Here is a 17,014-nt window from a genome sequence, read left to right as displayed (position 1 = left end):
CTTTCTCACATCTAGCTAGAGTCTCTAACTTTGGGGCCAAACAGGGATGATCTATCAAACGGAGTGACGAAAGAAGACTTAAATGGCTCTGCAAAATCACAAATGCATCCAGGCGTGTCTTCTGATGGCTACACCTGAACCCACTGCTCTGGTCATCCCTTCAGCAGCATGAGCAATTAGGCTCATGGACAAATTGGAAATAGATTCTAGGGTGGCGAGCTGAGATGTAACTGTCTTGAACCCCTTCAGCCACTGCTCCTGGAAGATTATCTGAAAGCTCTTTAATCAGATCTCTCTGAAGTCTGGTAAAATGTGCCATACAGTTCAAGGACCTGACAGCAAAGGTCGATAAAGCATATATGCACTTCCCAAATCTATCCACTGTAATAGACTCATTGTTAGGAGGATGGATAGTAGGACTTTCATCAGTAAGTTCCTTCTTGGTGGTTGCCTCTACCACCATGATGTCTACAGGAATACCTTTGACCCAGTGTTGCTCATCTTTTGGGGCAGAGAGAATATGGTCAGGTCTCTTAGGAAATGGCTCAATAGTCAGGTATCTTCCAAGCCCGCTGACCAATCAGTTTAATAGGATCGTCAGTGGGCAGAGAGATCCAAGAGGTAGAGAGCTGGGCACAAAAAAAGCCTCTAGGTATACTGACAGCTCTGAGGAAGGTTTGAGGGTAGTCCAGCCACCCCTCTATTTAAGGATTTCTAGGACTACCCTGAAGGAAACATCTTCAGAGAGTGAATTTGGGGAACCTTCCCCTTTAACAAAATCAGTATCTTCAGTGAAAGACTCTTCAGGGGAGTCCAACTGCTTCCTCTTGCACTTTTTCTTCGAAGTTCCCTTTACGTTGGGGTGCTCCCGGGAGGTATCTGAAGAAGACAAAACCAGAGAGGTTTGGTCCTGAGACTTTTGTGCCCTCTGTCCCAGGGTAGGGAGTGGGGGAAGCTCTGGTCAAGGGGATAGACACAATGTTTGGTCCGAAAGGGAAGGCAAAAAAACTCTTTGTCCGCAATGGACAAGGCCCTCTCCATAGCCTGAAAGGCAGGTCCCCCCCGTAGAGGAATGGGAGCCCCGAACTGACAGACTCCTCCTGAACAGAGGTCCCATCCTGCACTGAGGAGGCCACCTCCGACATAGAAGCCGGGGTCGAGCTTACACATGCTGAGGCCCAGAGGGGCATGGAAGGCTCCGAAAGTATAAAAGTCAAACCCTGTCCCTCAGAACAGACAATGAAACCCCTACCCCGGGAGGTCTACTGTTCTGACAAAACAGAGGAACTCAGGGTAACTGTTGGTGTCGGAGAAAGAGCTCTGACCAGCATCAAAACAGTCGAAGCTGGGAAGATCGGCACTAGGGGCTCCAAAATCTCAGCTGGGGTCAAAGGAGGAAAGGTTCTAGAGCTAACAAGGCTAGGAACCATGGAAAGAGGTAATATTGGACTCTGATAAGCTCTTGGTGGACCGAACAGAAGAAACTGATAGAGACCTTGGTGGCCGTGCCTCCAGAAAAGGACTGGGGGCACGGTCCGGAAAGGGATCCACTGACAGAGAATAAGTTGTGCGTGGTAAAAGTTCAATTCGAGAGACCTCAGGTTCCGAGTGGTCAGATGGCACTAAAGAGAGTGCAGTCTGCACCAATACCAGTACTGAGGATGACTGTGTTCAAATGGTTGCTGCCAAGGCACCGAGGACTGAGTATCTCGGCCCACTGGTATCAAGGAGGCTATCGGCACTGTGGCAGATTTAGCTATTTTAGTAGGGGGTTCCGAGCAACATATCTGAGTCAACGGACTCCTTTTTGTGGTTTTGAAGAGGAGGAGGAGGTGGCTTCGCTCTGCAGACCAGATAGGGCTTCTTCGAAATTAAATTTAAGCAGGCCTTTTAAGATCAGCTTGTTTTTGAGATCTATTAGGGTTCTGGAACTAAACCTATGACAGATTGCACAATCTTCCTGTAGATGGACTATTCCAAGACAAACACAATGAGTATGCCCATATGAATTAGGCATCTTTCAGTCGCATTTTTGGCACCTCTTAAAGCCGGAGGTACCTTTTGAGGGTATGTTAGCCATACTACAAGAAACCAAGGCCACTGTATACACACACACACACACAACCCGCGCGTGCACACACACGCACACACACAGCACACACACACACACACACACACACACACACACACACACACAACCCCAGACACACAACCACAAGACACACAACCCGCGCGCGCACACAACCCGCACACACACAACCCGCACACACACAACCCGCACACACACAACCCGCACACACACAACCCGCACACACACAACCCGCACACACACACACAACCCGCACACACACAACCCGCACACACACAACCCGCACACACACAACCCGCACTCCTGTAGCTATTTATTTTTTATATTGGAGAGAGGAAAAGAAAGGGGAAAAGGAAACTACCACAGTCAAGGATTATGTGAAGATTTACATCAGATCTAGTATTCCAAACTTGATCTGTTTTTCTACCATGGTTAGAGGGATATGGAGATAGGCCTATTATGCCCAGCGTGACAGTGTAGGCTTAAAGAAGGAATAAATGTAGAAGGATCTTCAAGGTTAGTACACTTTGAGCACTGGAACATTTAGAAACATTTAATATGGATAGGTACAAACTAGCCATCCAATTTTGTTCCTTTCCTGGAACCAGATGTCAGTAGAAATCAATGCCCTTCTCTTCTTCTGGCACCCTCTCTATGGTTCCCTGGGATAAGTCTTTTAGAAAGGGTGAAATAAGATGCACTTGATCCTCAGGAATAAGGTGGAATACCTAAAATTGTTGGCTTTTTCTGATAATGTGGTCTGTTCCTCTGCTTTAGTACCTGCAGGACCCACTTGTACTATACAAGGGCTTTCCATTAATATACAAACTGAGCTAACTTTGTTCTCATCTCTGTAGAGAGGGGAAAAGGGCAAACAGTAGTTGGGAGTGAGGTTAGGTTGAGGTATGATTCTGGAATGGGGAATGACTTCTGCTAAGTTATAGTTCTTCCCTCTGGTTATCATGAGTGCCACCAGGCATCCTCCTGTAGCCTGGGTGCCATTTTTTCTTGTAGTGGGCCCTCTTACCCTTTGGTTGCTTGACTCGGTCTTGTTACGGCAAGAAGGCCAGCTTTTAATGGCACAATTCCTGCTAGCAGAGGAATATAACAAATCCCTTTTTTTCCTCCAGTCTCTTACAAGCTCCTTGTCCAGAAGTGAATTGAGCTCTGCTTTTATGTGCTCCTGCAAAGATTGTGTTCGCAATTAGGAAGTCTCCTAAATACAAATCATGTGGAAACAGCCAAACATGATGCATCAACTAAAAGATGCATTTCTTGGGAATGCCTGGCAACCTGGAATCTGAGGTTGCTTATATCAAGCATCTCCCTCTTACGTCCTGAATCCCCCCTGCCTTAGGTCTCAACTGGTACAGGAGGGGCATTTTGGATTTTAACAAGTGAGACTAGATTTTAAGGGCCATAATACCTAGGGGAATTGATGTTCAAGTTTTCTTACCAAAGTAATTGAAACTTTTACTCCCATTGATATTTAGAATACAATTCCTGGTTGAAGCCAAGGTAAATCCTTTGCCAGAATCTAGGGATACCACCAATGGATTCTTCTACAGAAGTTTATGGGAGTCATGAACTCAAACAGTCTGGCTTCCTAGGCACAGGGAGTTGAGTGTGTGGCTTCAGAGAGTTACTCTTAAATGCAAAAATCCAGGACTTCCAATGACTAGAACAATGGCAAAAGGTTTGGGTTCAGGCAGCCTAAGAATATTCCTATACATTATTTGGAACTAGATCAGAGAGAATTGTCCAGCCTCTCATTAATGGTTTCCTTCATGCCGTAACAGGTATCCTCAAATGAGACATCTTGGGGGTAAAGGGTAAGAGGTCTTCAGTGTCTGACTTCAGATAAGAGAGGGGAGACATCTAGTCTACACAGGCCAGTTTGTCCGCCTTTAAGTTTGAAGTGTTCAAATCCATTTAAGGAGGAAATTCTCTTTTCCTTTTGGCAATGGGCAACCCTAATACTGAAGATTCATCAGAGGTTGGCTTTATTGGCTTCAAAACCCTAAGAAGTGTTGGTCTAAATTTAGGAATTCTCGAGGGAGGGAGCCTGGAAGAGGGTGTGTGTGTAAAGTCTACTCAGCCCAGGCTGAGGCAAGCTAGTGGACATCCATTTTTGATTTCATTGTTTTGCACTTGTGTTTGAATCGTATTTTTCCTCACAAGTTTGTAATCAGATGCCTAACTCACAAACCTGGTCTCCTTTGACCACCTAGTGTACACACAAAGTGGGGATCTCGCCTTCATAGGATCATAGGAGGTTACTATGCTAATGGCCCTGGGGCCTTTTCAAGCCTAGTCAAGAGTTTATCCCCAAAAAGAAACGTCAATCATCACCTGTTGCCCCTGTCAGTGAAGGACACAGGTGGAACCCCTGGGACAAACTTGTGGTTTCCCATCCACTCATCAAGGTTGCGCTTGAAGAGGGTCAGTGAGGTGCTCTGTTTAATGTGTATGGGAAGTCTAATCCAGAGACGGGGCAGCCTCTGGTTGGCAAAATCTCTCTCTCCAGCAGGTTTTGTTGATGTTGCATATTAGATTCAGGCCTTTTGAGCAGGTAGTGCATAGGTTCATAGGTAGGTACTAGGCTAATGGTCCTAGGGCCTATATAAGCCTAGCCAAAAAGGTACCTTGGCTTTCGCCACCCAAGAAAATGATCCCCCTCTGCCCCTGTCGAGCAGAGCCCCAAAGGTGATCCCCGGGTTAAATTTCCTATTTCCCATCCAATCATCAAGATTTTTCTTGAAGAGTGCTAACGAGGAGCTTTGTTTGATATAGATAGGTAGTTTGTTCCAGAGTTTGGGAAGTCTCTGGACAGGAATCTATCCCTCCAGCATGTTCTGTTTATTGTGGTGACAAGGTTTAGATCCCTAGAGCATGTAGCTCCAGAGGGATTGGGATTTCTTTAAGTGGAGCATGTCCAACAGCTCTGGGTTTGACGTAGCTTTGTATGTTAGGCAGAGATTGCCTCTGAGTAGGCGATATGCGACGGAGTCAAGCTGGAATTTGAGACGGTCTGTGTAGGGCATCTGTTTAAGGCCGGTAATCCTCTTTGTGAGGTATTTCTGTGGCCCTTCTAGTTGTTGTAGATGTCTTGTGAGGTACATACCAAAAGGGGCGTTGTACTCTATAATGGGCCGAATTAGTGACGAGTAGAGGGGAACAATGACCTCTTTTTTCCTGGATGAGAAACCTTTTGTGATGAGGTGTGCTATGTAGAAGGATTTCCTGACTACTGTGGCGATGTGCTTCTCATAGGAGAGACTACTGTCCACCTGTGTCCCAAGGTCTCATCACACTTTCGGTGTTAAGTCGACTACCACCTATGTGGTAGCTCATGGGTACAGAGTTTTTACCAAAGGGGATGACAAAGCACTTTTTGGCACTGAGCTTGAGGCCATGGCTTTGACACCAGGCATCTGTCTCAGTGAGGCCCTTTTGTAGGATGTCCACATTGTTAGGAGTTTCGATTATGGCTCCTAGTTTGCAGTCATCTGAGAACTTCATTAGCCAAAGACCTTCTGTGATAGCCTGCACTTCAGACAAGTAGATACCAAACAGAAGAGGACCCAGGACTGAACCATGTGGTACTCCACTTGTCACTGGTCTGAAGTCAGATTTGGTGTCTGCTACTTTCACAGTGTGGGTTCTGTCAATGAGCCAGTTGGCAACTCAACTTGTGACATAGGGATTTATACCTAGTTTAGTGAGTTTATCTAGAATTCCAGAGTGGGGGATGATGTCAAAAGCCTTGGCGAGATCTAGATAGGCTGTGTGAACCACCTTACCCTCGTCTACGGCCTTGGTGACTGCTTCAAAGAAGTCTATTCAGTGGGCACAAAGCCTGAGGTGAGGCTATAATTGAACTTGTTGCTTAGGTGGGGTGCCCTTCATGCAGAACATAGCCTGGGATGTTGTCAGGTCACATGGATACTGTGTTCTTGGCTTTGGAGAGTGTGGTTTTTACCTGTGCATCCGTGATTACAGGAACTTTGCATTCTTCCGGTATAGAGATGGGCCCTTTAGGGGTTGAGAGAGGGGTAAAGTTAGTAGTGAACCTGCCCGGATGTTGGCAATATCAGTTGGTTCTGTATATTTAGTGCCATTGTGCTGTAACTCAGAGCAGATCTGAGTGTTGCCATTGAGATTCTTGACATAACTATAGAATGCTTTGTGGTTGTCTTTAGAATCAGTTTTGATTTTATTTTCGTATCTAGCTTTGGAAGATTTTATGAGGGATCTCAGCTTATAACGGAGGCTGACGAGTGAGTTTCTCCAATCATGGGATTTTACTTTTTTGCAACAGTTTCTTTCTTCTGTTGTAGTTTGTTTACGGCAGGGGACCACCAGATTGGCTTCCTTTTTTTTCTGGAGGATAGCGTCTTGGTTCTGTTAGGGATAGCATGATCCATGCACTCGTGTAGGTGCTTATAAAGTGCACTTGTGTAGGATTCAGCAGTCGCACCTCTATTGTCTGTCTGCATGGGTGTCATGTAGTCTGCCACTTCTGTCTTAAGAAGCGTGAAGTTGGCTCTGGAGAAATTTTTTACGGTGGTTTCCGTAATGGGGGTGGGGGCTGGATGTGGATGTCTAGGGTGATTAGCTTGTGGTCGGACCGGACCAACGAGGAATTGACCTCTGGTGTGTAACACCAGTCGCCCATGTTGGTAATGACCAGGTCTAGGATATTGCTGCCCCTGGTGGGGGTGTGGATAAGTTGATCCAAGGCATTAGAATTTATGAATTCTAGGAAACGTTGAGCAAAAGATTTGGTACATGAGTAGTTTTCCCAGTTAATCAGTTAATGGTAGGGTAGTTGAAAATGCCCATTATGAGTGTGCTGGGTTGTACCCTAATAATTTTCCAGTGTATCAAGAAATGAGGAGTGGAAATCCTGAGGCATGGTGGGGGATCTGTAGCAAGTTACAATTTGGATTGTGGTCTTGGCCCAGAGTTAGTTGCACTTGGATAATCTCAGATGCATTATGCTGAGCAACTAGCCTGGAGGTGTGGATATCCTTAATGAATATGGAAACGCCTCCGCCTTTGTTTCAGTCCAGGTTAGGTGGCTGAAAGGTGAGGTATGAATTATAGCCTGGTAATGCAGGGATGCTTTCTGGAGCCTTGAACAAGGTCTCTGTCACTGCACAGATGTTGATGTTCGCCATTTTAAAGAGTGCCTCGAGTGAATGCATTTTGAAATTTAGACTTCTAGCATTGAGTAGCATTACCCTCAGATTTTGCTTGCTTGTACCTGTTACAGTGGTGAATTTGTCATTTGAACCTTGCCCGAGGAGTTAGACTTACAGATCTGGAGCATCTCTAGTAGTGCAGGCTCTGAGACTGCCTTCACAGATAACTATACAGGCATTGGAAACCAAGGTTCACAGAGGCCGCAAAAGTCACTGATTACAAAGAGAAACTGGCTCGTAAGGATACCCTGCAGACAGACAGCATGGCAGCCTCCACAGGGGTTGAATCACATACATCAGCAGTATCAAACACCTGGTATGAAAAGCGCGGGGAGGGGGGTGTAAGCCAGCACTTCTAAGCATGAAAGCAAGACGCTATCTGATTCAGACATCATACTGTCAGACTCCTGACTCTTTTATCCCCCTTGGTTGCTTATCCAAATACTTTTTCTTATTCGGGAGGTTGGAAGAAAAGAGATGTACAACATGGCAGACAGGGACAAGAGTGTACTCTCTTTAGACGCAACGATTTCTGGAGAGATCCTACTCACTGCTTTAAGGTCCTTCGATTAAAGGCTGCAGACTGTCACATTTTGCTCCTGACCCAAAGACACAACTCAGAAGAAATAAGATCCTTTTTCCCTCAGTGAAGTACTTTTCTAGTGAAGCAGGCTGAACCAAAGGGCAGACAATAAAACAGTGTAATCTGTGGGGAAAATAAATTCCTAGCATCTGATGTACGCTGCACATCCCATTCCCAAATTAGAACTGCCTCCTTGCAAACTTGGACAGATCTGGTTTCTCACAGATTGTTTACATACACATCACTACATTACTGTCTCATGCTGATCTTAAATGGCCTAGTTGAAGGCTGTCCTAGAATGTCATCAGAGGCATGTACATTGCTTTCATTTCCTTCACATTAAGGAGAAACATTTTTTCTTGGTGAGACCAACTGCCTTGAACAGGTGTTGAAGTGGGTCCTCATGAAATGAATAATCCAAAGAATATGCAGTCAGAATCCAAAAATAGTTTGGTGAAAGTTATCATTCCTATGAAAAAGTTGTCCATGTCTTTCCAAAGAACTTTCTTGCGTTCCACATTGCAGTAATCATCACATCCACAGAATCTGTAAACAGGTTCCAGGTGATTTTGAGATGCCAATGAATCTTCATCATATGTAATCTTACTTGAGTGATACAAAGAATAAAGAAGGTATGAACTGCAAAAACCATAGTGCTGAGATGGAGTGTTACTAATATAACTGCAACAGAAAGTACAGTTTTGTACCTACCATAAATGTAGATGTTCGAGTGTATACACTGCTGCAGTCATTACACTTGGGTTATCCTGCCGTCAGGCGGTTCCCCAGTCGGCCTGAGTTCCAAAGTCTTGGTCCGGCGTTTGTTGCTGTGGCCTCCTCCCTGACGTCAGTGCGACAGGGGTATATAAGATGCAGCCGATGCCATTTTCTTCAGTTTTTCTTGCCCCAGATGTCAGATGCCCCCAAATAGGTAGGCAATTCAAATTGCTACTAAAACATACATAAGAAAAGCAAACAACTTTCAGTTACCAGCAAATACTCCCCATAGGTAGTAAAGGGTAGAAGACATAGGTACGTACCAGCAAGTAAGAGGGGAAAGAGGGAGGGTAACCTGGACTGCAGCAGTGTATACACTCGAACATCTACATTTATGGTAGGTACAAAACTGTAGTATGTTCATCGTGTTACACTGCTGCAGTCATTACACTTGGGTAGAATCCCAAAGCTGAGATAGGGTGGCTGGTTCTATAAAGCATTAGGGGTGGCTATAAGGCCCTGCAGCACAACAGTGGCAAAGCCAGCTCTGGATTTAGAGTATAAAGGCAGATGGTAATGCTTGGTGAAGGTATGCACAAAACTCCATGTTGCTGCTTCCAAAATATCCTTGGTAGGTACTCCTCTGAGGTAGGCAGTTGAAGTGGCTGTTGCCCTGGTGGAGTGAGATCTAATGCTGCTAGGTACAGGTTTCCCATGGTGTGTATAGCAGAAACGTATACAATGTCCTATCCATTTTGAAATAGTCTGTTTTGAAATGGCTTTTCCCTGTGCTCCTGCAGCATATGCTACCAATAATTGCTCAGATTTTCTGAAAGCTTTGGTTTTGTCCAAGTAGAAGCATAACTGCCTGTGAATGTCCAAAGAATGCAGTAGTCTCTCCCCTTTATTCTGTGGTTTTGGATAAAAAGTCGGCAAGTGAATAGTTTGGTTTAGAGCCACACTTGATACCACCTTTGGCATAAACGTAGGGTTAGTTCTTAAAAACACCCTGTCCTGGTGGAAAATGAGGAAAGGTTCCACTGCCATTAGTGCCTGTAATTCTGAAACTCTTCGTGCTGATGTTATTGCCAGGAGCAGAGCAGTTTTCCAAGAGATATATTTTAATTCTGCTGTGTTAGCTGGCTCAAAAGGAGGTAAAGTAAATTTTTTCAAAACAAAGTTGAGGTCCTAAGCTGGAGTAGATGTTCTACGGGGCGGTCTTATGTTTTTAGCCCCTCTGAGGTACTGTTTTAGCAAAGGATTAGAGAAAATTGGTGGGTCCGTGTTGTAATGAGCAGAGATGGCAGAGGCGTGGATCTTGATGGATGAAAAGGAGAGGCCTTTGTCCAGCATCTCAGTTAAATATTGTAGTATCTGAGGAATGTTTGGGACAAGAGACAAGAGGGTCAAGGCTGTGAGCCTGGTTCCAGGCACAGAATCTCTTCCATTTATCCGAACAGGCTTTCCTGGTACTAGGCCTTCTGGCCTCCAGAATGACATCCATAACAGCTTTGGAGAGAGGCATTGCTTGCTTGACTAAGGAATCTTCCATGCAGCTAGGTTTAAGGCTTTAGCTGGCTGTGAAGTATCTGATTGTTGTGCTGAGTCAGCAGGTGTGGGATTTGAGGCAAAATCCAGGGTGGTTCTTGTGCTAAGTTCTTTAAGATTGGGTACCAGTGCTGGTGTGGCCAGTCTGATGCAATCAGGATCATCTTTGTCTCTTCTTGCCTGGCTTTTAGGAGTACCTTTGGAAGGAGAGGTAGTGGTGGGAAAGCATATACTTGTAGGTTTTTCCAGCTGAATGAGAGGGCATCCACTTTCCATGCTTGTGGATGGTAACTCCTTGTGCAGAATTTCTGTAGCTGGCAGTTCATTGGGGATGCAAACAGATCTATGTCCGGGCTTTACCATTTCTGTGTTATCATTCTGAATATTTCTGGATTCAATTCCCATTCGTGGGGATCCATGATGTTTCTGCTTAAGTTGTCTGCCAGTGTATTTTTCTCTCCTGGCAGGAATTGTGCTTGCAGATGAACTTGATAGTTTAGAGCTGTGTTCCGCAAGGTCATGGCTGGTCTGCAGAGGGGGTAGGAGTGAGTGCCCCCTTGCTTGCTTATGTACCACATAACTGTGGTGTTGTCCGTCTTTAGTAATAGTTGTCCTGGATGCAGCAGGCCCTTGAAAGCTATAAGGGCATTTTGTACAGCTAGCATCTCTTTTTGACTGATGTGAAGATGCCTTTGTTCTGCGGGCCACTTGCCCTGAATACATTTTCCTGCCATGTGTGCTCCCCAGGCATAATCCGATGCATCTGTTGTCAGTGTTTGCCTGGCTGTGGGTTGAGTAAAAGGCTGTCCCTTGTTGAGGTGACAAGCTTGAGCCCACCATCAAAACTCCTGTTGAAGGCAAGGAATTAGTGGTATAACCGTTTCCAAAGTTTGACAGTGTTGAGACCATACACTCTTTAGGTAGCTTGTAGTTTCCTCATATGCAGTCTGGCATATGGAATTAGTAGTATGCAAGATGCCATGTAACCCAAGGCCTGCAGAACTTTTCTTGCAGGGAGTTGGGTCTTTGTTGCCATCAATTGAAAGTATTGAGTCAGTTGTCCTTGCTTGTCTGGCGTAAGATAAGCCACATCTGGGCCATTGTGTTTAAGCTGGCACCCAGGAATATTATCTCTTGTGAGGGCACTAGTTTTGATTTCTTTTCTTTTACTGTGTACCCCAGACAACTTAACTTTTTTTACAAATGCCAGATGCTTTAGAAGAATGTCCTTGCTCTCTGCCTGAATCAGGCAGTCGTCCAGGTACGGATAAATTTGAATTCCTTTCTGTCTGCAAAATGCAATTACTGGTGCCAGGCACTTTGTGAAGACCCTGGGCGCAGTAGATAAGCCAAAGGGCAGTGCAGAGAATTGATAGTGCATTGAACCAGCTATGAATCTGAGGTATATTCTGCAGTTTTGTCTGATAGGGGCATGCAGGTATGCCTCCTTGAGGTCCAAGGTTACGAGCCAAGCTTTCTTGCCCAGCATGGGAAGAAGCTGCTGCAGTGTCAGCATTTTATATTTCGCCACATTCACGTAAGTGTTTAGAGAAGAAAGATCCAGAATGAGCCTCCAGGTTTTGTCCTTTCTGGGAACCAGAAAGAGTCTTGAGTAAAATCCTTGTCCTTGTTCCTGTGGTGGTACCTTTTGAATAGCTCTCATGTCCATGAGTGCTGTAATTTGTTTTTGAGCCTCTGCCCATTGATTTGGTGGCAGATATGGCATTCCTTTTAACCTTGGCAGAGTGTGAAAGTGGAACCTGTAACCCTGAGATACAATGTTGAGAACCCATTTGTCTTTGGTGATCCAATGCCAATTGTGATAGAAAAGTGCCAGTTTTCCTCCCAAGGGGGCTGGCCAAGACAGAGCTGTTTGGCAGCTGTAGTGGGAAGTCATTGGGGCTGCTTTTTATATGGTTGGGGCCTGTCTTCCCCTTCATTCTGGTCCCTGGTGCACCCCATTGTCAAGGCCTGTAAGGACCTTGTGGTTGACCTCTACCTCTTGGACATCTGTATCTGCATCTTTGAGGTCTGTCTGTGACTCTAAAGGACCAATTCTTTGTTGGCCAATTTCTGCTAAATCGAGGAGGCTGAACCTGTAAGAAATCCTTCACCGTTTGCATAGATTTTGCCTTATCCTCCATTTTCTTTAATACCTCTTCTGCCTTAACTCCAAATAACACATCCTGCTGCAAGGGTGCATCCAATAATTTTGCTTTAACATGATCTGGTAACGTATGTTCTTTTAACCAAGCATGTCTTCTAATGACAGAGCCTGTAACTGCTGCTCTACAGGATGCCTCTAAAGAATCAAACCCACATTGCAAAGTATGTTTTCCCACTTGTTCAGCTGCATGCAATAAATCCTGCATTTCTTTAAAATTAGGAGGATCTGAATCTGGAAGCATTTTTTGTTTCAACTGAGACATCAAAAATTGCTGATATTTTAGCATGTGAAACTGGCAATTTAAGGCTCTCATTGCTAAAGTGCAGACGTATATACTTTCTTTCCCCATCTGTCTAATGCTCTGGAATCTCCGTCAGAGGGAACTGGATTTTTTGCTGATGAGGCCTTAACCCCTTTGGGTCCCTGAGAAATAGTTTCAGGGTCAGCAACAGGGCTTTTATACAGAAATTTGTGTGAGTCAGGGACTCTGTAGTATCTGTCAGGTTTAACTGGGGCTGGAGGTAAGGAATCAGGATTTAAGCTGGATTCAGTATACACATCATCCACAATATCTAACACTGGCGGAATAGCAAGGGGTCTATGTTGAGGCAATAAAAGGAAGTCTCTGAGCCTTTTCTTGGATTCTGAGTAATCCTGGCCTTCCCAATGGAAATGCTCCCTCATGGTATGTAAGGTTTCCCCAAAGGAGTAGTCCTCAGGCGGAGAGGCTGATGGAATTGATTCCTCAGCATCAGAATCCTCATAAGGGGGTAAAGAATATCCTAGGTGTGACGATGAATCTGAAGAAATGGATGAGTCATAGTCTGCATCCTGTTTAGGCCTTTTATCAGGAGGGGGATGGGACCCCCTGATCAGAGTGATTAGGTCTTCGGCCATTTTGAGCATTTGTTTCTTAGGCATGGAGGCCTGTCCTGGAGAATGCTGCATTTGTTTCTTTGTTTTTAAAGGAGGCTTAGACTTAGCAGAGGGTTTAATGCTTAACTGAGTAGGTCTGAAAACACCCTCTGAAGCTGCGGGTTTGCTCAGCTACTCCGGATCCCTTGGAAGGGTTAGTTTCGGTAGGCTGAAAAACTTGTGCATCCGAAGGCCCAGCCATCTCCACGTGGGAGTCGGAGGTGGCCTGTGGTTCTGCAGAAGCGGTAGTCAGGGGCTGCAAAGGCGCCTCACTGAAAACCGGAGAACCGGCGACTGGCCTAGAAAAGGCTTTGTCATCAGTTTTGGGCCTCGGATGCCTGTCCTTGTCTTTGCGCTTTTTATGTATTCTGGTCGTCGGAAGTACCGACGGCATGGTGTAATTGAATTTTCTGCCAAAATATTGTCGGGCAAAATCAAATTGACGTTTAATAGTGCGCTTGTTAAACCTAGCACAAAACCGACAACCAATGACGTCGTGGTCTGGGCCTAGGCATGGGATACAATAGGAATGGAAATCCTTATGAGATATTTGCTTCCCACAAGAAATACAGTTATTAACTTTTACTGACATCGGTCTGAGGCAAGAAAAAGTTTCCCCAACAGGGTACTTAGCTTTGTAGAAGACTTCGGTTCTGGATTCGGAATGAAAATCTCAGGAGTCGGCCGACCGGCACTTGCGAACTGCTTTTGCTTCAGGCACCACGCGGCAAGAAAGACTGAAGAAAATGGCATCGGCTGCATCTTATGTACCCCTGTCGCACTGACGTCAGGGAGGCGGCGAGAGCAACCGATACCGGACCAAGACTTTGGAACTCAGGCCGACTGGGGAACCGCCTGACGGCAGGATAACCCAAGGGTAATGACTGCAGCAGTGTAACACGATGAACATCTGCCCAATCTCGGTTGCGTGAACATTTTTCTAAAACATATTTGCTGACCAGGTAAGCCCACTGGAAACAATTACCCCTTTACAAGGGCAACCATGGTTAAATGACTTGCTCAAAGTAACAAGTAGGCAAATGAAGGTGGAAGGAATGAAAAACTGTATCCTTGGTACTAGAAGCAGCTCATCAACAGCTCAGAGTTTTAGTCCTCGTACTCACAGTCTAGATCCACTGTCTGCTGGATAACCAACCAGAAAAGGAATACAGTCTTCAGTGACATAATCCCAAGTATTGTTGCACTTACAAATAAAACTCTGCACAGAGGCTGATAGAGAAATATTTACAGGATCAGCTTTATGCACATTACATAAATCCTATCCAAAGAATATCTATACAATCTACCAGTCTTCTGTACTACTGAAGCCGGATAATGTCTGCACATCCTCAGTAGTACTCAAATGCAGGTGCCATCTATTCCAGATATGGAGACATCTCTACAAAGCTCTCCTTTGGAAACAAGGAATGAGCCACACCAGGCAAAATATTCTACTAGGAAATGTAATGTTTTGTCCTCTGTAACCTTTGCAGATACTTTGTGGTCTATCCTTAGGCATGTGCTGCCTGGACTAAACTGAAACACTCTTTTGCTTAGCAATGCTGACTACAGTAGATATAAAAAGTTTACACACCCCTGTTAAAATGCCAGAATTTTGTGATTTAAACAAATTAGACCACAATGAATCATCTCAAAACTTTTCCCACCTTTAATGTGACCTATAACCTGTACAATTCAATTGAAAAACAAACAAATCTGTTAGGAGGAAAAATATACAAAAATAAAAAATGTACAATAAGCTGGTTGCACACCCTTAAACTAATACTTTGCTGAAGCACCTTTTGATTTAATTACAGCATTCAGTCTTCTTGGGTACACACCTGCCATCAATTAAGGAGACTCTGATCAATCCCAGATAAAGTTCAGCTGTCCTAGTAGGATTTTCCTGACATTTGCTCAGTTGCCTGCTACAGCAAAAGCCATGGTTCGCAGACAGCTTACAAAGCATCAAAAGGATCTCATTGTTGAAAGGTATCAATCAGGAGAAGGGTACAAAAAAATTCCACAGCATTGGATATATCATGGAACACAGTGAAGACAGTCATCAAAAGTGGAGAAAATATGGAACAACAGTGACGTTGCAATGAACTGGACATTCTTCCAAAATTGAAGAAGAGACTAGACAAACTGGTCAGGGAGGCTGCCAAGAGACATAGAGCAACACTGAAGGAGCTGCAGGAATGTCTGGCAAGTACTGTTGTGTACTACATCTGACAACAATCTCCCGTATTCTCCATATGTCTGGGCTATGGGGTAGGGTTGCAAAACGGAAGCCTTTTCTTACACAGAAAAACATTCAGGCCCGGATAAAATTTGCAAAACAATACATAAAGTCTCCCAAAAGCATGTGGGAAAATGTGTTCTGGTCTGATGAGACCAAGGTTGAACTTTTTGGCCACAATTCCAAAAGGTACATTTGGCGCAAAACACTCTGCATCACCAAAACAACACCATCCCCACTGTGAAGCATGGTGGTGGCAGTATCATGCTTTGGGGTTGCTTTTCTTCAGCTAGAACTGGGGCTTTACTCAAGGAGATGGGAATTATGAACAGTTCCAAATACCAGTCACTTTTGGCCCAAAACCTTCAGCCGTCTGCTATAAAGATGAAGAGGAATTTCACCTTTCGACATGACAATGACCCCAAGCATACCCAGGGTGAAGCATGGTGGTGGCAGTATCATGCTTTGGGGGTTGCTTTTCTTCAGCTGGAACTGGGGCTTTAGTCAAGGTGAAAGGAATTATGAACAGTTCCAAATACCACTCACTTTTGGCCCAAAACCTTCAGGTGTTCGCTAGAAAGCTGAAGATGAAGAGGAATTTCACCTTTCAACATGACAATGACCCCAAGCATACATCCAAATCAACAAAAGAATGGCTTCACTAGAAAAAAAATAAAGTTTTGTAATGGCCCAGCCAGAGCCCAGACCTAAATCCCACAGAAAATCTGTGGGGTGACCTGAAGAGGGCTGTGCACAATTGATGCCCTCACAATCTGACAGATTTGGAGCGCTTTTGCAAGGAAGAGTGGGCAAATATTGCCAAGTCAAGATGTGCCATGCTGATAGTCTCCTACCCAAGAAGACTGAATGCTGTAATTAACTCAAAAGGTCCTTCAACAAAGTATTATTTTAAAGGTGTGCACACTTATGCAACCAGCTTATTGTAAGTTTTTTACTTTTTATATTATTTATTTATTTTACATTTGTTGACCGGGCTAGTCTAACTGGATATATGTCCACTTTCAGTAGAGGCCCGGGGAGATGAGCTCCATGACAAAACTGTTAACATAAAAAATTACAAAGAGAATATATAACAAGAATGAAATTATAGTAATATATACATTAATATGGTTAATAGGAAATTATTTGAAGAAGAGGTAACAAATACAATGAAAACTGGGATTTCAAAAAGACATGGAGGTACATTCCATAAATGCAAAAAGGAGGCATACAGGCTAGTTCAATTTACAGGTAAAGTAAATCTCTTAATAGCAAGGAAAAAAAGAAAACAAGGCGTTAATACAGTCTGATGCCATATACCGTACATTACACCAAGAAAGAGGCTGCTTAATGATCAGTAATAGTACCAATGAGTTTCAAAGAAAAAATTAATAATTAAATAGTTTTACTAAAAAAAATAGTTTTTTGCTTGACCGAAGAAGAATATTTTTCCCCTAACAGATTTGTTTGCTTTTGATTGAATTGTACAGGTCATAGGTCACATTAAAGATGGGAAAAGTTTTGAAATGATTTATTGTGGTCTCAT

At 44.2% G+C, this 17,014-nt stretch overlaps 1 protein-coding gene across 2 annotated transcripts in view; it reads right to left on the bottom strand.

Moving 5' to 3' along the window:
* The window catches only part of STK17B (serine/threonine kinase 17b), a 443,751-nt gene that overhangs the window by 129,200 nt on the left and 297,537 nt on the right, over nucleotides 1–17,014 (bottom strand). The gene's annotated exons all lie outside the window — the stretch shown is intronic.

This window comes from Protopterus annectens, chromosome 2.part0 (genome assembly GCF_019279795.1).
Source record: "Protopterus annectens isolate FY-2018-M chromosome 2.part0, PAN1.0, whole genome shotgun sequence".
Classification (NCBI taxonomy): Eukaryota; Metazoa; Chordata; order Ceratodontiformes; family Protopteridae; genus Protopterus; species Protopterus annectens.
Note: the sequence above shows the minus strand (reverse complement) of the source record. Positions and strands in the feature narration are given on the sequence as shown.